This window comes from Aethalodelphis obliquidens, unplaced genomic scaffold (assembly GCF_003676395.1).
Source record: "Aethalodelphis obliquidens isolate GAN/ISIS:26980383/991018 unplaced genomic scaffold, ASM367639v1 scaffold31, whole genome shotgun sequence".
Lineage (NCBI taxonomy): Eukaryota > Metazoa > Chordata > Mammalia > Artiodactyla > Delphinidae > Aethalodelphis > Aethalodelphis obliquidens.
In genome coordinates this window covers 7,287,160-7,314,847 of record NW_020837975.1, presented here as the reverse complement: position 1 = coordinate 7,314,847, position 27,688 = coordinate 7,287,160, and the positions used below count along the sequence as shown (strand labels likewise).

General features: G+C 42.5%; 1 protein-coding gene and 1 long non-coding RNA gene across 8 annotated transcripts in view; both read right to left on the bottom strand.

The window, feature by feature from the left end:
- ANKS1A (ankyrin repeat and sterile alpha motif domain containing 1A) overlaps window positions 1-27,688 on the bottom strand; it is a 189,495-nt gene that overhangs the window by 134,732 nt on the left and 27,075 nt on the right. The window lies entirely within an intron of this gene.
- LOC113631020 (uncharacterized) lies at window positions 170-26,719 on the bottom strand. The gene is made up of 4 exons (XR_003437161.1): window positions 26,700-26,719; window positions 20,545-20,547; window positions 12,731-12,742; window positions 170-494 (listed from the first exon to the last, which is right to left on the bottom strand). It is a non-coding gene; the product is annotated as an uncharacterized LOC113631020 (long non-coding RNA).

Below are 27,688 nucleotides of genomic sequence, written 5' to 3'. Positions count from 1 at the left end.
CATAAAAATCCCAGCACGTTATTTTGTAAATATCAACAAAATGATTCTAAAGTTCATATGGAAAAGCAAAAGATCCAGAATAGCCAACATAATATTGAAGGAAAAGAACGAAGTTGGAGGACTGACACTACTGGACCTCAAGACTTACTGTAAAGCTGCAGTGATCAAGACAGTGTGGTACTGGCAAAAGAAAAGTCAAATAGATCAATGGAAGAGAATACAGAGCCCAGAAATAGACCCGCACAAATCTGGTCAACCGACCTTTGACAAAACAGCAAAGGTAATTCAATGGAGAAAGGTTAGACTTTTCAAAAAACGGTGCTGCAACAACTGGACAACCACATGCAAAAAAATGAATCTAGACATAAACTTTATACCTTTCACGAAAATTAACTTAAAATGAATCATAGCCCTAAATGTAAAATGCAAAACTATAAAACTTCTAGAAGATAACACAGGATAAAATCTAGGTAACTCTGGGTTTGGCAATGACTCTATAGATACAACACCAAAAGCACAATCCTTGAAAGAAAAAATTGATAAGTTGGACTTCATTAGAATTAAAAACTTCCACTCTGTGAAAAACACTGTTAAGAGAAAGAAAAGACAAGCCACAAATTGGAAGAAAATCTTTGCATAACACATATCTGATTAAGGACATGTATCCAAACATACTAATAACTCTTATAATTCAACAATAAGAAAACAGGGACTTCTCTGGTGGTCCAGGTAAGACTCCGCACTCCCAGTGCAGGGGGCCCAGGTTCGATCCCCGGTCGGGGAACTAGATCCCACATGCATGCCGCAACTAAGAGTCTGCCGCAACTAACAGTCTGTGTGCAGGACTCCCCTGGTGGTGCCGTGGTTAAGAAACCGCCTGCCAATACAGGAGACACGGGTAAGAGCCCTGGTCCAGGAAGATCCCACATGCCGCAGAGCAAGTAAGCCCGTGCACCACAATTACTGAGCCTATACTCTAGAGCCCACGGTCCACAACTAGTGAGCCTGCGTGCTGTAACTACTGAAGCCTACACACCTAGAGCCCATGCTCCACAACAAGAGAAGCCACCGCAGTGAGAAGTCCGCACACCGTAATGAAGACCCAACGCAGCCAAAAAAAAATTAAAATAGATAATAAGACAGATCAACTGTTCGATGTGGAAAGGTTTCCAAAACATTAAAAAAAAAGTCTGCATGCTGCAAACAAGTAGTCTGCATGCCAAAACAAAGATCCCACATGCCACAACTAAGACCCGGCAGAGCCAAAATAAATAAATAAAATATTTTTAAGAAAACAAACAACCCACGATACAAAAATCAATATACAAAAATCTTTTGCATTTCGTATACACTAATAATGAATTATCAGAAAGAGAAATTAAGAAAACAATCTCATTTACAATTGCATCAAAAAGTATAAAATATCTAGGAATAAATTTAACTAAGAAGGTGAAAGACTTGTACACTGAAAACTACTTTAAGACACTGATGAAAGAAACTGAAGGCACAAACAAATGGAAAGATATTCTGTGCTCATAGATTGGAAGAATTAACATTGTTAAAATGTCCATACTACCCAAAGCAATCTACAGATTCAATGCAATCTCTATCAAAATTCCAATGGTTTTTTTCACAGAATTAGAAAAAACAATTTTAAAATTTGTACAGAACCACAAAAGACCCCAAATAGCCAAAGCAATCTTGAGAAAGAAGGACAAAGCCAGAGGCATCATACACTCTGATTTCAAATTATTACAAAGCTATAGTAATCAAAACACAATGGTACTGGCATAAAAACAGACACACAGATCAATGGAACAGAACAAGAGAGCCTAGAAATAAACCCACGTATATATGGCCAATTAATTTATGACAAAGGATCCAAGAATATACAACGGGGAAAGGACAATCTCTTCAAAAATGGTGTTGGGAAAACTGGACAGCCACATACAAAAGAATGAAACTGAATTTCTATCTTATACCATACACAAAAATTAACTCAAAATGCATTAAAGAGTTGAATGTAAGACCCAAAACCATAAAACTCCTGAAAGAAACACAGGCAGTAAGCTCCCTGATGTTGGTCTTGGTGATGATTTTTTTGGATCTGACACCTAAAGCAAAGGCAATAAAAGCAAAAATAAACAAGTGAGACTAATCAAATTAAAAAGCTTCTGCACAGGGACTTCCCTGGTAGTCCAGTGGTAAAGAATCCACCTTACAATGCAGGGGACATGGGTTCGATCCCTGGCCAGGGAACTAAGATCCAACCTGCCATGGGGCAACTAAGCCCATGCGCCACAACTACAGAGCCCACGCACCCTGGAGCCTGCAGGCCACAACTAGAGAGAAGCCCGAGGGCCACAACAAAGAGCCCGAGAGCCACAACGAAAGATCCCACATGCCTCAACTAAGAGCCAGCGCAACCAAAAAAAATTTTTTTTTATAAATAATAATAAATCTTTAAAAAGAAAAGCTTCTGCACAGCAAAAGAAACCATCAACAAAATAAAAAGGCAACCTACTGAATGGAGAAAACATCTGCAAATCATGTATCTGATAAGGGGCTAATATCCAATATACAGAAGAACTCATACAATTCAATACCAAAAAAAAATCTAATTAAAAAATGGACAGAAGATCTGAATAGACATTTTCCAAAGAAGACATACAGATGGCCAACAGACACGTGGAAAGATGTTCAACACCACTAATCATCAGGGAAATGCAAATCAAAACCATAATGAGATATGACTTCACATCTGTCAGAATGGTTATTATCAAAAAAACAAGAAACATCAAGTTTTGGCAAGGATGTGAAGAAAGGGGAACCCTTGTGCACTGTTGATGGAAACGTAAATTGGTACAGCCACTATGGAAAATAGTACAGAGGCTCTTCAAAACTTACTGTGGTGATCATTCCACAATGTATGCAAATACTGAATTATTATGTGTACACCTAAAGCTAATATAATGTTATGTCAATTATACCTCAGTTAAAAAACAAAGAAGGAAAACAAACCCGATTTTAAAATGGGCAAGGACTGGGCTTCCCCGGTGGCGCAGTGGTTGTGAGTCTGCCTGCCAATGCAGGGGACGCAGGTTCATGCCCTGGTCCGGGAAGATCCCACATGCCGCAGAGCGGCTGGACCTGTGAGCCATGGCCGCTGAGCCTGCGCATCTGGAGCCTGTGCTCCGCAACGGGAGAGGCCACAACGGTGAGAGGCCCGCGTACTGCAAAACAAAAACAAAACAAAAAACAAAACAAAACAAAAAAATGGGCAAGGACTTCCCTGGTGGCGCAGTGGTTAAGAATTTGCCTGCCAAGGCAGGGGACACGGGTTTGAGCCCTGGTCCGGGAAGATTCCACATACCGCGGAGCAACTAATCCCGTGCACCACAACTACTGAGCCTGTGCTCTAGAGCCCGCGAGCCACAACTGCTGAGCCCGTGTGCCACAACTACTGAAGCCCACGTGCCTAGAGCCTGTGCTCTGCAACAACAGAAGCCACCACAATGAGAAGCTTGCGCACGGCAACGAACAGTAGCCCCCGCTCAACACAACTAGAGAAAAGCCCGTGTGGAGCAACGAAGACCCAATGCAGCCAAAATTAAATAAATTTATTAAAAAAAAGAATCCGCCTGCCAATGCAGGGGACACGGTTTCGAGCCCTGGTGCAGGAAGATCCCACCTGTCGCGGAGCAAGTAAGCCCATGCGCCACAACTACTAAGCCTGTGCTCTAGAGCCCGTGAGCCACAACTACTGAGCCTGCGTGCCACAACTACCGAAGCCTGTGCGCCTAGAGCCCGTGCTCTGCAACGAAAAGCCACCACGATAAGAAGCCCACGTACCACAACAAAGAGTAGCCCCTGCTCTCCGCAACTAGAGAAAGCCCACGCTCAACAACGAAGACCCAACGCAGCCAAAAATATATAAATACATTTTAAAAAATAAAATGGGCAAAAGATCTGAACAGACACTTACCAAAGATATACAGATGACAAAGAAGCATATGAAAAGTTGTGCTACATCACATGTCATTAGGGAAGTGCAAATTAAAACAACAATGAAATACAAGTACGCACCTATTAGAATGGCTAAAATGCAAAACACAACAGCAAATGCTGGCGAGCATGGGAAGCAACGAGACTCATTGCTGGTGGGAACGCAGTGAAAACAGCCAGTTTGAAATCTCGCTTGGCAGCTGCTTACAAAGCTAAATATAGGTTTACCACATGATCCAGTAATCGTGCTCCTAGGTATTTACTTATATGAGCTGAAAATTTATGTCCATACAAACACCTGCACATGAATGTCTATAGCAGCCTTATTCATAATTGCCAAAACTTGGAAGCAATCAAGATGAACTTCAATAGGTGAATGGATAAACTGTGGTATATCCAGACAATGAAATATTGTTCAGTGATAAAAGGAAATGAGTTAACGAGGCAAAAAGGACATGGAGGAACCTTAAACGCATATTACTAAGTGACAGAAGCCAATCTGAGAAGGCTATACATACTGCCAAGTATATATGACATTCCATTAAAGGCAATACTGCAGAGATAAAAAAAGATCAGTGGTTATCAGGGGTTCAGGGGGTTTTGAGGAAGGATGAACAGATGAAACACAGAACATTTTTATGGCAGTGAAACTATCTCGTGTGATACTGTAATGGTGGATGCATAACATTATGTATTTGTCAAAACCCAAAGAACTGTACAATACCAAGAGTGAACCCTGGGACTTCCCTGGTGGTCCAGTGGGTCCAGCGCTCCCAATGCAGGGTGCCTGGGTTTGATCCCTGGTCAGGGAACTAGATCCCACATGCGGCAACTAAGAGCCCACATGCCGCAACTAAGACCCGGCACTGCATACATGCATGCGTGCATGCATGAATGAATGAATGAATAAATAGAGTGAACCCTAACAGACTTTAGTTAACAATAACATATCAATATTGGTTCATCAATTACAACAAATGTACCACACAGTCAAGATGTTAATGCCACACACACACACAATATTAGTAATATGGGAAACTGTGGGGGTGAGGGAGAGAAGGAACATAGAGGAAATTTCTACACTTTCTGGGCAATTTTTCTACAAACCTAAAGCTGCTCTAAAAATGAAGTCTATCAAAAAAAACCCACACTCCCTAAAAATGAACACTAATGCCACGAAGTAACAATGTACAATGTATAATCCAAAACATGTGAAGAAAAGAATGAGTATCAGGATGAACCAACGAGAGTGGCACAATTTAAATGCAAGTCAGGATCCTAACCTTCCATCAGCTGCTTGCAGGCTTCAGTTCTCAACTGAGGGATCAGTCAAAGAAAAGTGGATGCAATTACACAAAATCAAAATATTAGAGATAAAAGAAACTGTAAAGATCACCTACCCCACTCACTCACTTTTTAGATTGAGAGCATGAAACCTAAATGTTTAAACTCCTGTCTTAGCTCCTAGAAGCCAACAGATCTCATCTCTGTTAAGCTACTAACCTCAAATCTAGACCATAAACCCAAGAGACTTTTTGAGCTCTAGCCACTTGTAATGACTGTTCATAGCAATCTCCAATTACTCTGTCATGTGCTGCTAAGTCATGAGTTGTTCTAGAGAGAGCTGGTAAAGTAGAGAAAAATCTCCCTTGGAATCTAGTTCCTCAAAGAAATAAGAGATGGCCAAGGTGTGGCCTAGTGCTCAGAAGACACCAAAATATTTTCACTGAAGGATGGCATGAGAAATTGCCCCTGACTACTAAACTACTCCCAAAGGACTATGAAAGGAAATGAAACATAACAAGCTCCAAAAACTAAAGGCAACCACAGTGCTTAAAACCCCTCTGCACGCAAAGGTTACAACTAGGACAATGTTATTCAGAATCTAATACTTTGTAGGCTAGGGATATTTTGAAGCTCTAATGTAATGTATCACTTCTAACAACCACAACAACTATAATGAGAACAGCTCCTGCAAGAGCCAGTTCTCAATTCAATTCCCCCGACTCCATACAGGGTGTGGTAAGTCCCATTCCCAGCACAACTTGACCACGTCCCTCTCAGGTTTCCTAGCCCAGGTCACACACTCTGCTGCTTCGTGACATCTTAAAAATGTCTTTAAAGCATGAGTAGCGGACTTCCCTGGTGGCACAGTGGTTAAGAATCTGCCTGCCAATGCAGGGGACACGGGTTCAAGCCCTGGTCCGGGAAGATCCCACATGCTGCAGAGCAACGAAGCCCGTGCGCCACAACTACTGACCCTGTGCTCTAGAGCCCGTGAGCCACAACTGCTGAAGCCCGCATGTCAAGAGCCCATGCTCTGCAACAAGAGAAGCCACCGCAATGAGAAGCCTGTGCGCCGCAACGAAGAGTAGCCCCTGTTCACCACAACTAGAGAAAGCCCACGCGCAGCAACGAAGACCCAACACAGCCAAAAGTAAATTAATTAATTAATTTTTTTTAAAAAAAGGATGAGTAGCTGTCAATTTTAAAGAATGACTAAAGTTATACCAGGAATGTCAGGAGTTTTGAACATCAGAGAATCTGATGTAGCCATTAACTAGATTAAACAAGAAAAACCATACGTCCCTTTCATTAGATATAAAATACTTTATGATTCAACACTCATTCATGATAAAAACTTCTTCAAATTAACTAATGTCAATAATATATTCAATGGAAAAAAACAAGTTGCAGATATGTATCACCATTAAAACAAAAATGGAATAAATTTGTCTAAGCATGGTAAAAAAGAAATCTGAAAAAAATATACATAAAACTGCTGGAAGGACTGAAGGGAGGAAGAGACACTATGGATTGTTATATTTGACTTTTTCGATTGTGAGGATGTATTAGTCTAACAAATTTAAAATGATATTTTTGTTTTAGAAAAGTTAGACTCGATAGTACGCCTAATCATGGCCCATTTAACTTTATATCAAACGTACAGAAAAGACCATCTACTAAGAATCATAAGGAAAAAAGTATTTCTCAATTATATAGATCAGTGCAAATTAAATCATCTCTCATTTCCATTTTTCCTCCAAATCCTCATCCTCGTCATATGTGTCACATGCAGCCTCCCACAGGCACCTCAAGGATAAAGGTCATACCACGTATATTGCCCTGAACACTGTGAACATTGATTAAATACATTTTTCAAGAGAAACAATGTGAAACAGCACATTCCAGGCTTCTTGGATCCGTCTTCAGGTCAGTGAATTATACCGGTCAACTCAGAGTGCTCAGCGAGGTTAGGAATGTCTAATTAATCTTTTCATTATCTTCCAAATTTATGGGCAGTTGTTTTCCAGAACTATGTGGAATCTCAACTTTAGAGACACAACGTACTCACCAGACAGTGCACAACACACTCTGTTCTTAAAACCACATAGCTGCTTATCTTACGGCTATGCTTGGCTCAAAAGACAAGTGAGAAGTGTCTGAGAAGTCTGAAAATGAGAACATCAGTGGCCATCTAACCAGGACCCAGATGACTGAAACTCATTAAGCTGCACCACCGCACTTCCTCCAAACCTTGCTCAAGTGACCTCAGCCATTGCCCACAAGGGTTGGAAGCAGAAGTCATATTTCTTAGATGAGCAAGATGTGAAAAGCCCACAGAAACAGAAAATGCTCCTGACTCTTCAAGCATGCCGTGCCTCATTTTTGCACTATCAACTACTTTGCAGATATTTCTTCTAAGCAGATCGGGAAACCATTAACAATACCATGTGAATAAATGAAAAGCATACAGTATCCTTAGCATATTCCCCCAAACTTTTTATTTCTGATTACTTGAAAGCAAATAGTAGAAGGCAACTAAATACTTCACCATGGTGCATATTATAATATTGCTAAGACAAACTGGGCTAATTCTTGATGAAAATATTTATCAAATGCATAGTGCAACTTACATGTCCATTGAATCAACAGCAAATTTCACAAATATGATGAAATAGATACTAGGATCAAATTAAGTAAGTCTGTCGAGAAGACGTGCGAAATCACTCCATAAAGCTGTTGAAGAGACTTCCATTCCCCTGTCTGCAGAAGGCAGCATGCATTCTGATCTGTTCCATCCCAAGAAGCACAGGGCCTGCCCTGCAGGGAAGGGCCCCGTGACAGCTCTTGCTAGTGATTAGGCCCTAAGCCTGTCTGTTCTAGATGTGAAAGTTAGGGAGCTTATTTGGCTGCAGATCAAGGCCACAATTGTCAAGCACCTTTATTGGTAATAAAAGTAATATTCCTATCTCCATCTGTCTGACTGTGTGAATTTCCCTCTCTTTTCAATTGTTTCAGAAACAACTAAGAAGAGGTTATTATTTTTTTTTATGTATAGAAGCACATCTCACTTTACTGTACTTTGCTGTACTGTGCTTCACAGACATTGCAGGTTTTTTGTCTTTTTAATTTTATTGAAGTATAGTTGATTTACAATGTTGTGGAGAGGTATTCTTTTTTTTTTTTTTCTCACGGTACGCAGGCCCCTCACTGTTGTGGCCTCTCCCGTTGTGGAGCACAGGCTCTGGACACGCAGGCTCAGCGGCCATGGCTCACGGACCCAGTCGCTCCGCGGCATGTGGGATCTTCCCGGACTGGGGCACGTACCCGTGTCGCCTGCATAGGCAGGCGGACTCTCAACCACTGCGCCACCGGGGAAGCCCGAGAGGTATTCTTTGATTGGCTTCATCATACCTCATAAAACCCACCTCCAAAAGAACCTAAAATCAGTGCTCTTAGCCCTTATATAATCTACGATCAAATGTTTTTAGAACAAAAATTCGTAATTCTTAGGAGAACCAGTTTATAATGCTGTAACTACTTATGAGATGAGTTTCAAAGACACACTAGTTCATCAGGTTCTTCGAAACTCAGAGAGAAAAACAAAACAACAATTAAAAAAAACAGCAATATGCAAACAACTGGAGTATCCCAAAAGTCAGAAAACAAATAAAACTGAGTAAAAAATTAAAATTCAAATGTGATAAACATCTGTCTGTGGGCAGGGGGAAGAGGATGATTTGTGCCAGGGCAGGGACAATGACACAGGCTTTCTCCACAGAACCATTTCACACCATTCCTCAAGGGAGAGGACAGCTCTCTGGGGAAGATACTGGAGACCTCCCCTGCCCCTTAACTCTAAAAAAGCCTAATACGATTGATTTTTTTTTTAAGACTCAGCTGAATAGGCCTAAAAGGATTGCTCCCTAACTGCTTGATGCCTGAAATTCTTCCAAGAAAAAGAAAAGCCTTTTAAACTGCAATTAGAAATAAATGGCTTAAAATGTGCTTTAAAATGGTTGAGAAGTAATGCATTTGCTACATCTCTATTTTATCTAATTATGAATAAATGACATCAGAGCCATCCTGGCTTAGATGGAGGGAAGGAGATGAGAACACAAGGTCAATATGTGCCTTTAGTGGGAGAGAGGTCACTGCAGAGGGAGGTGCAGGTTGGGATGGGAGAGAAGGATGTAAAACCATTATTTAAAATGATGATGTACTAGAAAACTCAATGACAAAGGGAAGTGCCCATGACACATACCAGACCAAGTTATAGAACAGGAAAGGCTACAAGGGAACTGACTTAGTTCAGGCCCTGGGACCTTGTCCTAATAAGTTTCCCCAACACAGATACCATAAAGAGTGTTGTCATGGGCTTCCCTGGTGGTGCAGTGGTTAAGAATCCACCTGCCAATGCAGGGGACACGGGTTCCAGCCCTGGTCCAGGAAGATCCCACATGCCGCGGGGCAACTAAGCCCATGCACCACAGCTACTGACCCTGCACTCTAGAGCCCGTGAGCCACAACTACTGAGCCCACGTGCCAAAACTACTGAAGCCCATGCACCTAGAGCCCATGCACCTACAGCCCATGCAACAAGGGAAGCCACTGCAATGAGAAGCCCACGCACCACAACAAAGAGTAGCCCCCGCTCACCACAACTAGAGAAAGCCCGCGCATAGCAACGAAGACCCAACAAAGCCCAAAATAAATAAATTAAATTAAATTTTAAAAAGTGTCGTTAGATTAATTAAACTAAAGCTGGAGTCTGATCATTGCTAGTCCACTCCAAAACCTTCAGTAGCATCCCTCATCCTTCGAAATGAGGTCAAAATGATTCAGTGAAGGATTGATGACTTGTGTGAACCAGCCACAACTTATTTTTCCCAATCTTATTTTCTTCTTTACTACGTTATACCCCATTGCTTCAGCAAAATTTAGCTTTTCTCCAAATACGCGCAGTCTCTTCCACTTCAGTGCTTTCCTCATCCACCTCTCTCCCCAGACTGCCCTATGCCTCAATTCTCTTCCTTCAAAGGCCACAGTTCACACTTTAGCTTCTCTGGTCCTCCATGCACAGAACAAGGCCTACTGTGTGTCAGGCACTCTGCTGAGGCTGTACCTAAATTATATTATTCAATCTTCACAACTACCCTGTGAAGTAGGTACTTTTTTTTTGTGGGGGCGGGGGGGCGGGGGGCTGTGCCGAGGCACTTGTGAGATCTTAGTTACCCGACCAGGGATTGAACCTGTGCCGTCGGCAGTGAAAGCTCGGAGTCCCAACCACTGGACCACCAGGGAACTCCCCTGAAGTAGGTACTTATCATCCCTAAATACCAGAAGAAGAAACCGTCTTAGAGAAATAAAATATTGTAGTCCCCCCTTAGTTATAAGGGATACGTTCCAAAACCCACAGTGGATGCCTGAAACCACGGACAGTGCTGAACCTCACGTATACGATTTGTTTGTTCCTATATGCACATACCTATGATAGAGATTAATTTATAAATTAGGCACAGTAAGAGAATAGCCAAATCGATAGCATCACTACTCTTGCACTTTGGGGCATTTTGGGGGTTTTTTTGGCTGCGTTGGGTCTTCATTGCTGTGCGTGGGCTTTCTCTAGCTGCGGCGAGCAGGTGCTACTCTTCATTGTGGTGTGCAGGCTTCTCACTGCGGTGGCTTCTCTTGTTGCAGAGCACAGGCTCTAGGCGCACAGGCTTCAGTAGTTGTGGCACGAGGGCTCAGTAGTTGTGGCGCGTGGGCTTAGTTGCTCTGCAGCATGTGGGATCTTCCCGGACCAGGGCTCAAACCCATGTCCCCTGCATTGGCAGGCGGATTCTTAACCACTGAGCCACCAGGGAAGCCCTGGGGCCATTATTAAGTAAAATAAGGGTTTATCACACAAGCACTGCGATGCTGCAACAGTCGATCTGATAACCCAGACAGCTTCTAAGTGACTAATAGGCAGGTAGCATATACAGCGTGGATACACTGGACAAAGAGATGGTTCACATACCAGGTAGGATGGAGCAGGATGGGGTAAGATTTCACCACACTACCCAGAACAGTGTGCTATTTAAAACTTATGAAATATTTACTTCTAGAATTTTCTATTTAATATTTTTGGACAGCAGTTGACCGTGGCTAACAAATCACAGAAAGCTTAACCGCAGATGGGGGGGACTACTGTAACTTGTCCAAAGTTCCTACAATAATAAGTACTAAACCAGGATTTGAATTCAGGCACTCTGACTCCAGAGCCCAAAGCCATAACCACTGAGCCTTTCAGTGCTACATATCCAGAAGGACTCTCTTCTCTCCTCTCAACTTCCATTATCCTTTATCTGCTTACACTAGTTAATAACAGAGTAAAAAGTGAGGTGATATGTATGTATCCATATGCATTTTGCACATGTATGTAATATGTATATATGTGTCTCTCTAGACTCTAAGGCACTTGAGACCAAGGTCCATCCGTGTGAGATCTGTTTTTGTATCTGCTTGGTATCCAGAACAGTGCCCTGCTCATATAGGTGTGTACTGGATAAAATGTTCTATGAATAAATGAAGCTATGTTATCAGTCCTGTGCTCTGTTTTTCAAACAAGTAGTTTCTTACAAAAGTTTGGCTCCCAAGGTGTTTACTTATCTAGGTGTCAAGAGGGATATATTTCACATTAACTGATAGCAATGAAGCCGTTAGTCCTATACAAGTTGGGGATGAGGTGAATGAATAGTGAAGGAACTACATATCCTTAAGAGCTATTGCCTCTATTAAAATATATTAGAGACTTCTCCTAAGAATTAGAAACCCCAGGTTGGTTTGAAATTACGGTAGTGCTTTGACCATTAAGGAAGGAAACACATCATAGGCACTGGATTAGTCTGGCAATGGAAGCAAATGAACAGTTGAAGGGGGATTTGAATTTTTTTTCTCCTCTGCCTAGAAAGACTATAGAGAATTGTATGTCAAGGTAATGACCTCAATATTATATCCCAAGTCATCAACAGCTGGAGGTCCTTCACCAGCCTCCCACTGACAGTCACAGACCCCTGTGTTCCCATCTGCTGCAGAGGCAACAGGGCTCTTCAGAGGAAAGGCAAAGTCAGAATCATAGTCTCCAGACTCTCCACCTTGATGGCAGCAGAGGTCACTCTACTTCTGCAGACACACTGGCCTGTATTTCCCCCCACTGGAGATAAGGGTTCACCAGCATGACGTGTGCTCTTTCAATGCACCCTAAAGATTGTGGGGTGCTGAGCACCCTAAAATAAGCTCCTGAAGCCCCTTACCAGTCGCTAGGGACATGCTAATCCCATCACCACTTCACCAGGGGGGTATTTTATTTTATAATTAATTTTTATTGGAGTATAGTTGCTTTACAATGTTGTGTTTCTGCTATACAGCAAAGTGAATCAGTTATTCATATATCCACTTTTTTATTTTTCTTAATTTTTATTGGAGTATAGTTGCTTTACAATGTTGTGTTGGTTTCTGCTGTACAGCAAAGTGAATCAGCTATACGTATACATATATCCCCTCTTTTCTGGATTTCCTTCCCATTTATGTCACCACAGAGCATTGAGTAGAGTTCCCTGTGCTATACAGTAGGTTCTTATTAGCTATCTATTTTATATACAGTAGTGTATATATGTCAATCCCAATCCCCCAATTCATCCCACCCCCAACCTTCCCCCAGGGGGGTACTTTAAATAAATAACTTGCACCTTCTTTCTTTCAAGGTTTTCCTTACACAGCTGGTAGCCAGAGCTATTTAGGAAGTATCAACGATACTTTTAATATTGAAATACTGGTGTGTATTTAATCCAGTGGGGCTTTTAACAACGTATATTAATTTAAAATGTTTATGTTTTCAGGATTTGCTTAAAGATAAGAGACAACTAAAACTACAGGAAAGAGGAGCCCAAATATTAAGCCGTTCCCTTTCTCATACGTCAAGTACAAATGACAAAGTCCAACAACGTCGGCAAGTCCTGGCTCCACCACTCATCTCAGCGGTTTTTAATACAAACTAACACAAGGGTAGTCTCACTTCTGATTCAGAAGATGGGGCATTAAAAAAATGTAAACAAGCCCATCCCTGTGCAGAGAAGCATGAAATGAGAGTCATGTCCAAAGGACAGAACCCCAAAGGTTTTCTTACATTAGAGACAACACGAATGGCCTCACATAGCCACTCCTCTAAGAAGGGAAATAAGAGCAGATAGAAGAAGAAACCTGAGCAGCATAATGTTTGAAATACCTAGAAAAAGTGATTCACAGCAGTCTTGTCAAATAAAATGGGAAGGAAGAAGAGGGGGATAAGGCTGGGGGGGGGGCAGGGGAAGATGATTGTTTTAGCTGAGATGTGGACAGTTTTTTTTTCTTTAAATACCTTAGCCAAAAGAAACAGGTTTCACATGTGTAAGAGCAAGGAAAGCTTGGTTCACAGCCAACTTGTCATGAAGCCCAGTTTCCAACACTTACTAAAAGGCCAAGTTGCAAGGATGTTTTTTCTTGCATGAGGTTCCGGGGGAGGGGATGTAGGGAAGCCCCTTAAGCTACGTGTAAATGCAAATGAGAAAATGAACAATAACTAGACAGGGTCCTTGAGTAAGGCCAAAATAGTTTAAAGCTAACCAAGCTCTAGGCAAGATCCAAAGACTTCGGTGAATAAAAAAACTATTTCACCCAGTGTTGTAAGTATCCTGGGAGCTAAAGTGAGGGCTGCTGTCCTCATCGGCTCTCTGGAAAATGCTTCAATTTGCAAGGAGAGTAAAAGAATAACCAAAGCTTTCAACTCTCCAACATACATGGTTAGACAGTTAGTTATGGAGGTTCTTCAATTCTTTTCCCTTTCTCCAAGCCAGTCCGCTGAACACCATAGTATAATAGTCTAAGGCCACAATTTCTGGAATAGCAGTCATAAAATAACAGCTATTGACTACCTAAAAAAAAAACTCACAGTATCCTCAAATGAAAGTAATGTTTAGTTACATTAATTTCCATCTAATTCGTTAGTATTTTTCAAAGGCATTAGCCCTGAAAACTCTTTTGGAAGATGTCAGTCAAAGCCACAAACAAGTAGAAGAAAACAGACATTGGTATGATATCGAAGGAAGTCAAGTGCTTGAAGGAGGGGCAGCTGCTTCCAAAACACTTACACTGTTTTCCTGTGTATAAATCCAAAACCACCTTCTTCCCATCACTCTATGCATGACCCCTCTGCCACCTTTTGCATTTAAAAATCTTTTTAAGCTTCCATTTCTAATAGCCGACTTCAAAAAAAATCCGTTTAACCAATGACCTTTAGTCTTCAAAAGCAGTGATGGAACGATCAGTGACATAAATTTAAAATTCCAGACTGCTAAACAAAACTTTCAAAGAGGAGCCACTCTTTCACCTCAACAATAAAAAAGATAAATAAGCCAATTCAAATATGGCCAAAGGATTTGGAAAGGTATCACTCCAAAAAAATATACAAATGGCTAATAAGTAACATGAAAAGTTACTCAATAACATTAGCCATGAGGAAAAAGCAAATTTAAAAAATCACTTTATATCCACTAGGATGGCTAAAATATAACAGACAAGAACAAGCGTTAGCAAGGATGTGGAAAAACTGGCACCCTTATACATTGCTGGTAGGCTTGTAAAATGGTTCAGCCATGGTAAACAATTTGGCAGATCCTCAAAAAATTAAATATAGTTATCATACAACTCAGCAATTCACTCCAAGAGAAATGAAGGCATATGGCCACACAAAAACTTGTATATAAATGTTCAAAGCAGCATTATTCATAATAGCCAAAACATGGAAACAATCTAAATTTTCATCAACTGAGGAATGAATGAGTAAAATGTGACATACCATACCATGGAATGTTTTTTGGCAATAAAGAAGAATGAAGTACTGATAGTTGCCACAATATAGATGAACCTTGAAAACATTATGTTAAGTAAAAGAATCCAGTCACAAAAGGCCACATATTGTATGATTCCACTTATGTGAAATGTCCAAAATAGGCAAATCCATATAGACAGAAAGCAGATTAGTGGCTACCTGGGGAGACGGAAGGAAAATGAGAAATGAACTCTAATGTGTATGGGGTTTCTTTTTGGAGTGATGAAAATGTTCTGAAATTAGACTGTAGTGATGTTTGTACAATTCTGTGGCTATTTAAAAAAAAAAAAAAGAACCCACTATTTGACTGGTAGTTATGACCAGGTTAAAGACAAGAATAACGCGCGCGCGCGCGCACACACACACACACACACACACACACACATTATAGCTAATGAATCTCTGTCTATCTTGTCTGTTATACAAGCAGAACGCAAGGAATCAGGAATCGGAAGCTCTGGAGCTAGAAGAGATCTGAGAAAGCATCCGGACCATCATCTTACCCGTGGAAAAAAGCTATGGTGAAAAGGGGGAAAATGACCCTGTCTAAGGCAGACTTGAGGCTAGAACTGAAGTCAAGGCCTTACCCGTGCCAGATCCTCCAGTCTCTCTCTCTCTACCTTAAAATTTGTCAGAACTATCCCAATTGGGTCAACCAGTTGGCTGCTGGAGGCCTCAGCCTCTACGGTGCACCTCAGCCCTTCTCCAGAGGCTGCAATTGTTTTAAGGCAACTCTCTTGTACCTGTAATATATATTCATTAAACTTTGAATATGGAAAAGGCTAATCACGCACTTATTAATCTTTTACTATTTTGTGCTTCTTCCTCATCAATTTTCCTGCCCTTTAGCTCTTTGGAAGTGTCCACAACAGAAAGAGGTGTTATTTATTGAGCCATCTAAGTGTGGATTTTTCCCAGGCTTGCACATAGATTACAGGAGACGTTCCTGGATGAAGGAAAGGAAATTCAGCAAACTGGTCCCATCCCTTGCCGCAGACTGGTTGGAAGAAAAGGTACAGTGGTTCCCTCCTCTAACCATTTTGAATCACTCAGGTTTTATAAGATTTAAATACCCCTTAAGACTTGGTGGCTCCTTGAAATAATGCCGTTTGTGGAGAGTTAAAAAAGCAGAAGGGGAGGGGGCAGGGGCTCTTCTACACAAAGATAAAACTTGCTTCTGAGAGTCCTCAAAGCTAAGAAGGCATGAAGGTCCAAGACCGAAAACAGCCTTTAATTTGAAATTAGCGTAAAACCCTTCCCTCGACCAAAGTAATAAGGAAGAAGGGTCATTGCTGATGGGCAGCTGACCAAGTAGGAAGGAGACTCAGCTATACCTGTGACCACAATCATGGGAATGAGGCAAAATGATACTTCTTAGGAGATACAACATTCCTAAGTTTGCAAAATTGTGGTTAATTTCCATGAGGAACCTGTAAGAAGGCTGAGAAGTTGCCTTCCTCAGAGACAAGCAGAGCAGGGAAGAAAGCCAAAGGAAGCGGGGGAGACAAACGAGAGTCCCCCACACCCCCTACCCCCATCTCCGTCATCTCCATCAACCCTGAGGCAGTCAGGTGTGGTAAAAGTCTGCATCCCTATTTTACAAAAGGAGTCTGGGATTTAGAAGAATTAAGCAGCCTACCCAGGTCACACAGAGAGCATGGGGCAGGCTGGAGTTTGAATCCTGTTCCGCTGGACTCCACAGCCTGGGTTCACAACGACACATGACCACCTGCTCACCTTCCTTCCCATAGAAGCTTCTCTCTCTCCAACCCTTTCCTGTGCATTATCTATCAATATTTATGTTGTTGACCCTCCAAACACAGTCCAGGAGAGATGCACCTAGCACCCCCTTGCTAAATCCCTCCCCGCAATAAGTAACGAGAAAAGTTCAATATTATGAATATTCCAACAGACTGGGAGAGTTTAGGATCATTGGGAAACGATCCCATCAGATGTGGAAACCAACTTCCTGTGCTGGAAACTACCCATTGATTGGTGTAATGAGAAGACCAAAACCTTTCATTTAATTAAAATTAGTCTTCTGGAATCCAACGTGGGGAAGGAGAGAAGGGGAGACAGCTATCGATCAAAGATAACTGAAAAGAAAAATCTCATTCATGAATTTCAAGAAATCGTACAGTAGGAACATGGAGATTAAGCCGGAACTACAGGGGAAATAACAGGATAAAAGAGACAAAGCAGTTTAGGGGTTTGGGTCTCATAACTAAAAGTAATGGTTAACCACTATGATCTTTACAAGAGAGACAGATATTAAATATTTCAAAAAGATAAAGAAACAAGACAAAAAATTTAAAGCAAAGCAGCAGATGGCTAAATACTCCAATAACAATGATGAAAAACAACTGCCCCACCAGGACAGATAATCTGCATGGTAAGGCAAGGCAAGTCACTCACCTATATATACATATATGTACATATGTACACTAGAGAAAAACGGGACCTTTTCCCAGGCAAGTAGCTGCTACACAAGAAAATCAAACATGGGTCAAATACATTTACTCATCTGTTATTATCAAGTCCCTACCATACAAGGTTCTTTTGCTTAGGAGAGTCAAAAGTATATGAAATCTAACCAAAGAGGCCTAAATGAGACCCCCCCCCCAACAAAAAAAGAGTACTGGTTAAACACAAGTGCTGAAAAATGTACTGAAGCATAAAGAATATATATGTTGAAAGCTGGCTTGTACTAATAATATTGAGCATTTATTACATTCCAGATATTCTTTGAAGCACTTAACTGTAAAGCATTTACAGAGATAAGAATTATTATCTTCATTTTACAGAGGAGGTTTAATAACCAGCCCCAAACCCCACGGCTACTAAATTCTAGGCACTTTACAAAATCTGTCTCACTTCTTCATGACGGGTCTTAACTTTGTTACACATATTTAAAAACCGAGGCTCAAAGAGGTTAAGTGACTTGCCCAAGGTTACACAGCTAATAAGTGGGTACAGCCAGTGTTCAGGCCAGGTCTATAGCACTCAAAAAAGCATCTGTTCCCTCTTATGTTACCATGTGACATTCCTAAAACAAATTCTTGAGTGGAACTAAAAAGAGGGAACAGAAAATGCCGTCTTCAAAATGGTGGCTCCGGCTAACAGAAGGGAGACCATTAAACAAGGTGATTAGGAGCAGGGGCCCTAAAGCCAACCTGCCAGGACTCAAATCCCAGCCACAATACTAGGTGTGCAACTCTGGGCATGCTGTGCCTCCGTTTCCTCAGCTGTAAAATAGGATAACAACTGTACCCTCTCAGAGGGGTTGTTGTGAAGATTAAATGAGCCAGTACTTGGAAACTTGGAAAATATTAGAACAGTGTCTGACACAAAGCAGTGAGGGGAGGTCAGGGAGGGTGGTAGAGGAAAAAGAAAGAAGGGGGGGGGGCGGGGAAAGACTGCTCAAAAAAGAATAATTGAAACAAAGCAAACATGAGGAAGGGCCTTAGCCCAATCCACCCTGCTGTGATAATGCTTTTATTGGGGCTTTTGGGCTAAAACCCTGGCCTAGGGGAAGCCAGGGCTCTTCCTTATCGTAACATTGCAGCTTCCCTGTGCCACAGTGCTCCTAACAGAGTGATTCCACGCATGAAAATCTGAGACATTTCAGATGATCCTAGGACGCCTGGGGCTCTAAAAAAAGCTACTCTCTTCTTCCACGGTGTTTCTTCCTTTACAATCTCAAAAGCAATCACATCACCGGCAGAGCCTGACCATGGTAGCCGAAAGCTTTACAGGGATTTGAAACAGCAGAAGTATGTGGTTTGTGAAGGAAAGGGAAGGCAATATTCCCAACCTCCTCCAAAGTTCAGAGGTTGCCTTATGGAAAACAACGTTGAAGCCCAAATACCACCTGATACTGAGAAGCCCGTGGCTCAAGAAGGTCCAGGGAAATAGGCAGTAAAGTTGAGCAGGAGCCACTAATAAGTGCCAAGTCTGGGCCCTACATCCTGTGGAGTTGGACGCTCAGAGAATGAATGGGGGAAATGGAAGCCTCGCCTCCGGCTACCGCGCTCAAACTTCAGCCCAAAGGAAGCCATCTCGGTTCCGGGAACGGGGCCGCTCTTGGGGCTCCTCTTGGTTGTTAGGGGTCATTACCTTCCTGCTCGTCGCAAAATCTTCCCCTAACCTGCTCCTCCTCTCCACTCTCCTCTCTCTGACCACTATTTGCACAGCCATTCAGACAGGACTGAAGACTCAGGTCACCTTGCACCTGTCTCCCCCGTGTCTCCATCAGTCATCAAATCCTATGTGTCACAGCACCACCTCAAACACTACCTGCGCCGACCCCTTCCTCTATGCCCATAGCCATCACTCAGTCCCGATCAAAAAGAGGTGAACGATCAGAACAGCTTCCCGGCGGGCCTTCCGCTTCCTGTCGCTCACCTCACTCCAACCCAAGCTGTGAGTCTCCAGTTGACTCACTGGCTTAAATTTCCAGTTCCTGTGTCAGTCCACAGCTATGTCATCCCCTGGTCGCCTAAATGGCCCCTGGTGCCCCTCTACAAAAACTAACCCTTAGATCTATGTTAGAACTCTGTGATCACTCCCACTTCCCACGCCCCAAATCACATACCCCATCGAATTTCCCATTACCCTAATCAGTTTCCTTACAGCTTCTAGAACACATCAAGTCCCTTCCTACTTCTGTACCATTATGCACATTTCTTTGCCCGACTCAAGCCATCAGCCCGTTTCAAGCCCTATCAAGGAAGCCTCTCCTGACCACACCTCCCTCTCCTTCCCTGAATTCCTCTAGCACTGATGTTCTGCACCACATCACTTTCTGTACAACAACACTGCTGGATGCTTAGTATGTGCCAGGCGCCATTCTAAATGTTCTACGTTCATTTAATCCTTATAACAACCTGATGGAATTACTCTCATTTTACAAACAGACAAACTGAGGCGAAGAATGGCGAACTAGCCCAGGGCCCACAGCAGAAGTCCTGAAGCCAGGAGTTAACCTGGCGCCAGATCCCACACTCCTCACCATATATAATAATTACAGACCGCTTCATAGGACATTGTGATGATAAGTTACTCAATAGTGGGGACACAGCCCTTCCTCAAAGCTGCATATGAGCTAATATCCCATAACTGAGGAGAGGAAACAAGGTCAACCCCCGATCAGGGACCGGGGTTGTACCTGATGCCTCACAGTGCCTGAAAGAGGAGCTTTTCTCCTCCTGGGAGGCTGGGGGGCACCGGGATAACGAGGCAGCGAGCGAGCTGGAGTGCCCTTTAAACTACCACCTGATCATGGGAGTATTCCAGTGTAAAATCCACCTCGAGTACCAAGACACTCTGTCTGCCTTTGCCTGCACACTCTGCACCTCAAAGTCTACATCTTTGGGGTCCCGGATGCTACGGTGAGAAATACCTGTTTTAAGGAATTCAAATAAGTTACGTGACACAAATTAGAAGGGGTCACAGAACAATTCAAAAGGTTCCATTTTGGAAACCCTATGAATAAAATGATGGTGTCTCCTGAGAGAAAGGGTCTTCGGCTTCATCAGCACCCCTCTGTCCCCCACTCAGCAAGTCCAGGGACAGAGATCATTATCTCTAATACCACTGGCCCCAAGAGGAATGGCTCTCAGAGGTTGGGAACATTACACTTTCAGAGGGCTCTAGAAGGTTTTTTTTTTTTGGCTGCAACTCGCAGCATGCAGGATCTTAGTTCCCCGACCAGGGCTCGAACCCATGTCCCCTGCATTGGGAGCGTGGAGTCTTAACCACTGGGAAAAGGGAAGTCTTCACAGCCAGGGAAGTCCCTAGAAGGTTCTGAGAGATTGCGTTTCTCCATTAAACACATCCAATCAAAGGCATGGATAGTCAAGGGAGGCTACCGGTGGCCCTCAAAGAAGTTTCCCCAGTACCACAGGTAAGTTTCCCATGCTGCCACCACCCAGGGAAGAAGGATTTGCCCCGAAAGCACTGAGACTCCCTCACCTGTGTCCCCTGCAGGGTAGCATGCCAGTGACTGGGAATGTCGAAGCTTCTTTACTACACCATGTGATCATCAGAAGATATAAAAAACACCATATAAACTACACAAACACATGAAGAAGCACAGTTCTTCCACAGGCGACTGGCTCCAGGAACTCCCAGATATCAAAATCCACAGATGCTCAAGTCCCTTATATAAAATGGTGTCGTGTTTGCATATAACCTACACACATCCTCCTGTACACTTTAAATCATCTCTAGATTACTTATAACACTTAATAGAATGTAAATGTTATGTAAACAATTGTAAATACAATGTAAATGTTATGTAAATAGTTGCTGGAGTGTGGGAAATTCAAGTTTTGGTTTTTTGGAACATTCCGGAATTTCTTTTTCCAAATATTTTCAATCTGCAGTTGGTTGAATCCACAGATGTGGAACCTGCAGATACAGAATCTGTATGTATAATAAGATCTGAGCCTTTTTACAGCCTCCTCTAGTTTTACTTCCTAATTTTAATCCACTCCTGATGAAAATCCCACAAGGCTCTCTCTAAAGCAGGGATTCTCAACTTTAGCACTATTGACATTTTGGGCCAGATAATTCTGGGTTTGGGGAGGCTGTCTTGTGCACTGTATGATGTTTATAGCATCCCTGGTCTGATGCCGGTAGCACGGCTCCCCGACTCCCAAGCTGTGACAACAGACATCACCGGCATCGGGGGTGGGGAGGATCACCCCTAGCTGATAATCACTGCTCTAAAGAAACTAAAGAAGCTCAATTTGGTCTGAATCCCAAACAGCACTCCCACCCACCCAATTTCAAGTTGAAATTACATTTCCCCCAGTTTCCCAAACCCCAGATAATGCTCCCCAGAATTCTATTGACAAAATCAGTAAGATTCTCCAACTCCTGGCAAGAAGGATCTTCCTCCTTCCTATCTGTCACTTAAGCCTCCTTCATGGTTTCTCAGCTATTTCTCTAGAAAGGCTGTAATTTTCCTACTCAGTCACCCCTGGGCCCATCAGCTTACCCTTCTATCACAGAGCACGTGAAGGCCTCTGCCCCAAGGCCCAATTACATGCTTATTATCTGGTCACAGACAGGGGCAAACCAGACTCTTTCCTGGCACCCTCAATGTCATTTGTCATATAGGACTTCAGGAAAGCCATTCTATGAGCAGAAACTAGAGGGAAGAAAAATGTACTAAAAGAGGGTTTGTGAAAGGCCCCAAATAAATGGGCTTCATTTTTTAAAAAATCATTTACAGAAGATAGAAATCAAGAGTCTAAGATAGTCAAGGCTTCTGAGAAAAAGAAAAGGATAATGTGAAACTGTAACTAATACAGACAAAAACAAAACACAAAAAACAGACCATAAAAAAAAGAAACAGACCAGAAAGGGACTAAGAATTAAGTCTCCTTGCAAATAACATGTAAGAAAGAATATGAGAACACTTGAAAGTCCAATAGAAATAAACATAATAGTAACTGCTGAGTTGCCAATTAAAAAATTTGTCTTCAAGAACAGAGAGGCAAAAGATCTACATAATTAGGTAGGAAAAATAAAAATGATACTAGAGGCAATTAAGACTTCTAAGATCAGATAATATTAATAAATGTACTAACAGATTCGTATGCCTTTGTCTCTCTAATCATTTTGCCTCCTCCTCCACCTCCTTGATCATCTCAGACAGATTTTCTCCAAATGGCAGGAACCACCCATTTGGAAATCCAAATGTTCCCGTGCCAATGGCTGCCAAACCACACGCAGAAATAGCAGCGCTGCAGAGAAACATGAAACTTAACAAATTACCCCCAAAGAATGTCTCCTTTATAAAGGGTTAAAGGCTGAGAAAAACAGGAAACTGAACTTGAAGCTTTTTTGGAAGGCAACTATGCTCACCCCCATAGAAGCTTTTTGGAGTAGAAAATGTGTACAAATCTTCAACGATTTTATGAAGACTGCAGTGCATACTGAGGGCACAGGTCTCTGGGACCTATAAATAAGAACACGAACCTGAAGCTCGTTGAAAGAAAGGCTAGAGGAAAGTGTATCTAAAAACCAAACCCTGACCAACTTCTATCAGACTTTATAGACCTGGCTGAATGGTTCATATTAACATCCATAAATACAGGAGAAAAGAAAAATATGCACACCAAAACCCTTCCATTCAATGCCAAGTACAAACAGATTCTGGGAGGCCGTAGGGCTGAGCCAACATTACCAGTGCATTCACTGTCCACCGAGCTGACTTTTTAAAAAACTTCCCCTAGGTGTCTGAAGCCCCTGCCTCTGCAAAAGGACTTAGATTATTAAAAAAAAAAAAAAACAAAAACAAAAAACCCACAAAAACTGGCATCCTTCAAACAGCTTGAGGCTCTTTGAGGATGGAGCTGGGGGGAGCCGAATGGAGTCCAACACTGGGCACAACACAGGCACTTAAATAAGGGTCAAAGAGTTGATCCATCTTCCTCTCCAACCGAATTCAGGAATCCTTTCCTAGGGTCTCAGAGGAAGAAAAGCACCTCTCTCCTCAGACTCTATCTCCCCTATAATCTGTTCACTCCATTATACCCATGATGTAGCTTGATAGACTCAGTTTAAAACTATACAACTTTGTAGCCTTCTGAGCTTGGCCAAGTGGCTTAAACTCTTGTTTCCTCTTCTGTAAAAGAGGGGTTGACTCCCTAGCTCCCATGGTTGCTGGGTGAATTAAACAAGATAAAACAGGAAACGTGCTTCCCCCAGTACCTGGATACAGGAAGAATTCAGTCTGTGCTGTTAACATTATCCCAGCATCTTCAGTTGCCCCCTTTCTATCATGTTCTTCCATCGCCTTCAGATGTGGTCAGAACACAAGGCAAAAGGCTTCACTGAATCCCACTGCTCCAAAGCCATCTTACTTCAATTCTTCCTGTCCTTGCTGAACTCTGGAAGTCAGTGATCTATACCCACTGGCCTCACAATAGACTCCCTACCCATTCACTGCACAGACCCTCAAGGCAACCATCAGCTTTTCACCTCCTTAATGAAACAGCAACTCACACAATCCCCAAATGCAATTTCTGTTTTCATTTTCCACGATCTCTGAAGTACTCGACAGTCGATCAAACTTTCCCTTAAATTTTCTCTTCCCTTGATCACTATAGCATGGCCTTCCCAGACTTCCCTTCAGCTCTTGCTGTTTCCTCCGGTGGTGGCTTCTCTGGTGTGGAAATGCTGGGGGCTCAGTACTCTTTCCCCTCTTTCTCTGGACATGCTTGCCTTCACCATCTTCCACCAGGACGAACCCCACGGTTACCAGGGCTGACTGTCAGGGAGCCTAGGCAGAGTCTTGTAAGTATGTGAAGGAAATCCTGCCAGGACAGATTTGATCTCTGCGAATTTGCTGAAATGCAAAGCCAGGAGTACTGGCCAAGGTGGGAAGGCAATGTTTGTGGCCGAAACAATGTGTGAAAACAACAGCTTGAAGTGGTAGGTTGACAAAATGTCTACATTTCTCATGACATCCCAGCCCTGACAAGTACAGTGTGGTGGTTAGGAATGTGGACTCTGGGCTCCACACTGAATCCTGACTCGTCCACTAACTAGCTCTCTGACCTTGGTCATGTTAGTCTGTCTTAGTTTTCTCATCTGTAAAATGGGGATAACAATACCTATTCATATGGCTTTGTGAGGATTCAATGTAAAGTATTAGCATGGTGTTTAGAATATAGTAAGTGCACATGAAATTTAAGCTGATTTTGCCCTCTACTTACTCTGTGTTCAGTCTTAGTCTAAAAAAGAATGTCAAGTAGGATGCCCCATCACTGACAAGGGGGAATAATCCACACAGGAAACAGAGTAAGGAACAATGCTCTGAATTACCTGCATATAATAACCCAGAGGAGGGTATCGATTTATTCAGAGTCTCCCCCAAAACCTCTAATGCTCCTAACACTTGTTTAACAAAAAAAAGTCCCTGATTCTTTTACTAGCCACCAGCTGCTAACAACAGAGTCTGCAAGTTTGACTAGATGGACTCACTTCCAAAAAGAACTTCAAGATTTTGCGGCTCGGGTTGTTGTGAACTCCAAACATCAGTTGTTTTAATAAATAAGCCAGGGCTTCCCCAGTGGCGCAGTGGTTAAGAATCTGCCTGCCAATGAAGGGGACACGAGTTCAAGCCCTGGTCTGGGAAGATCCCACATGCCATGGAGCAACTAAGCCTGTGCGCCACAACTACTGAGCCTGCGTGCCTAGAGCCCGTGACCCACAAGAAGAGAAGCCACTGCAATGAAAAGCCCGCGCACCACAACGAAGCGTAGCAGCCCCCACTCGCCGCAAATGGAGAAAGCCCGCACACAGCAACGAAGACCCAACGCAGCCAAAAATAAAGTAAATAAATTTAAAAAAAAATAAAGAAGCCATTACCTATATCACCTTCTGACCAGAAAGCTTCAAGTTGTACTTGTTTTTGAATATAAGTCATCACACAAGTGCCTACATTAGAAAAAAAAATTTTTAATAACAAAAATTTTTAAAGATGTTAGCATTTCTGAAAGAGTCTCTCTCCTTTCTCCTGTTTCTTCAGCGTTTTTATAGAATTTCAGAGCTGGAGGGAGCCTTCGATATTTTTGAAGCCGAGGCTTTCATCAGCAGCTACATTTGCAAACTCCTGAGTCCTCGGCTTGGGTGAGGGGCTGATGACAAACCAGAAGAGAAGGGGACTCCTTTGGTGCCATGCAAGTCTGCCAGGCCTACTGCACTAGAAACGGCTCAGCCGGTAGGTGCTAATTAATCATATGAGAACATGCCATTCCTTGGCTGTTTTTTTAAAATATGCAAATAGAAAATTTAAATGTGATGATGTTACAAAAGCTGGTACTCTAATGATTCTTAGCGAAAAAAGCAGATGTTGGGGGAAAGGGGGGGTGGGATGAACTGGGAGATTGGGATTGACATATATACACTATTGATACTATGTACAAATTAGATAACTAATGAGAACCTACTTGTATAGCACAGGCAACTCGACTCTGTGCTCTTTGGTGACTTAAATGGGAAGGAAGGAAACCCAAAGAAGAGGGGATATATGTATAAGTATAGCTGATTCACTTTGATGTACAGGAGAAACTAACACAACACTGTAAAGCAGCTATATTCCAATAAAAATTAATTTAAAACATAAAAGTTTTAAAAGTTTGGGACTTCCCTGGTGGCACAGAGGTTAAGAATCTGCCTGCCAAGGCAGGGGACACGGGTTTGAGCCCTGGTCCGGGAAGATCCCACATGCCGCGGAGCAACTAAGCTCGTGTGCCACAACTACTGAGCCTGCGCTCTAGAGCCTGCGAGCCACAACTACTGAGCCTGCTCACCTAGAGCCCGTGCTCTGCAATAAGAGAAGCCACTGCAATGAGAAGCCCACGCACCACAACGAAGGGTAGCCCCCGCTCGCCGCAACTAGAGAAAGCCCGTGCACAGCAACAAAGACCCAACACAGCCAAAAATAAATAATAAATAAATTTTTAAACAAAATTTTAAAAACTAAAAAAAATTTTTTTAAAGCAGATGTTGTATTATTCTGATTCATTAGCTTATCTTACTACTTTCAAGGCCAGCTCTAGTCCCAATAAAACTTAGTTCCAAGCCCACCTGTGTTTTGTTGTTTAAAGAGCCATGTTCAGAAGAGAGGTGGAAGCTATTCTTTGACAAATGGTTTTGAAAGAAAGTCTTTACACAGACTATCCTTTGGATACGCTGTGTTTTTTGTACCAATCACAGATCCAGGTGGCCCAGAGGGAATGATTAGTTCTTTTTTTAACTTTTGGACAAACTAAGAAATGAAGCTATAAAAATAGATGTTTCTCTGCTCTCTCCTCCCCAGTGTTGCCAAGCTTGTTGCTTTTATCTGTAATCCTTATCTGCCTGCATGACAGTCTTACTGTTTTGTGCTATTAAAATATTACAGTTGCACAATATAAGATCACATCCAACTCAGCATCTTCCCAACAGAAAGAATCAATCCCTTTAATGATCACTTTCGAGGTCTAACTGTACTGCTCCCCAGAGAAGAGGCAATAAGGCCCTGGGACGGCAGCTGTGGGCAGGGAACCAGCCGACCAGTCCCCAGCAAGGCAATGAGCACAGAACAAAAACAGTAGGTGCCATGAAGCCAGCCAGGCCCAGGTTTAGAGTCCAACTCTGATATCTACCAAGCTGAATGACTCTGAGCACATTACACAATTCTTAAATGGGTCTATTTGCCACCTAACTCGGAGCTGAGGGTGAATTCAATCAGAATGTATCTAAAGAGCCTACTGTAATGGGACAAGGAAGCTTAATGAATGTCTTTTTTCATCCCCAAATCATGGTGCATCTTTAAAAACTGTCCTAGTGAGGGGAAGGGGAAACACTTGAACCTCTTAGCTCATGACAAAACAGGCAAGCAGACCCATTCATCAAAAAATCAACAGCAATTTAGTTAAGGACTCTTAAAAATGCGGGGTGGGGGTGGGGGAGAATACCTACCTTAAC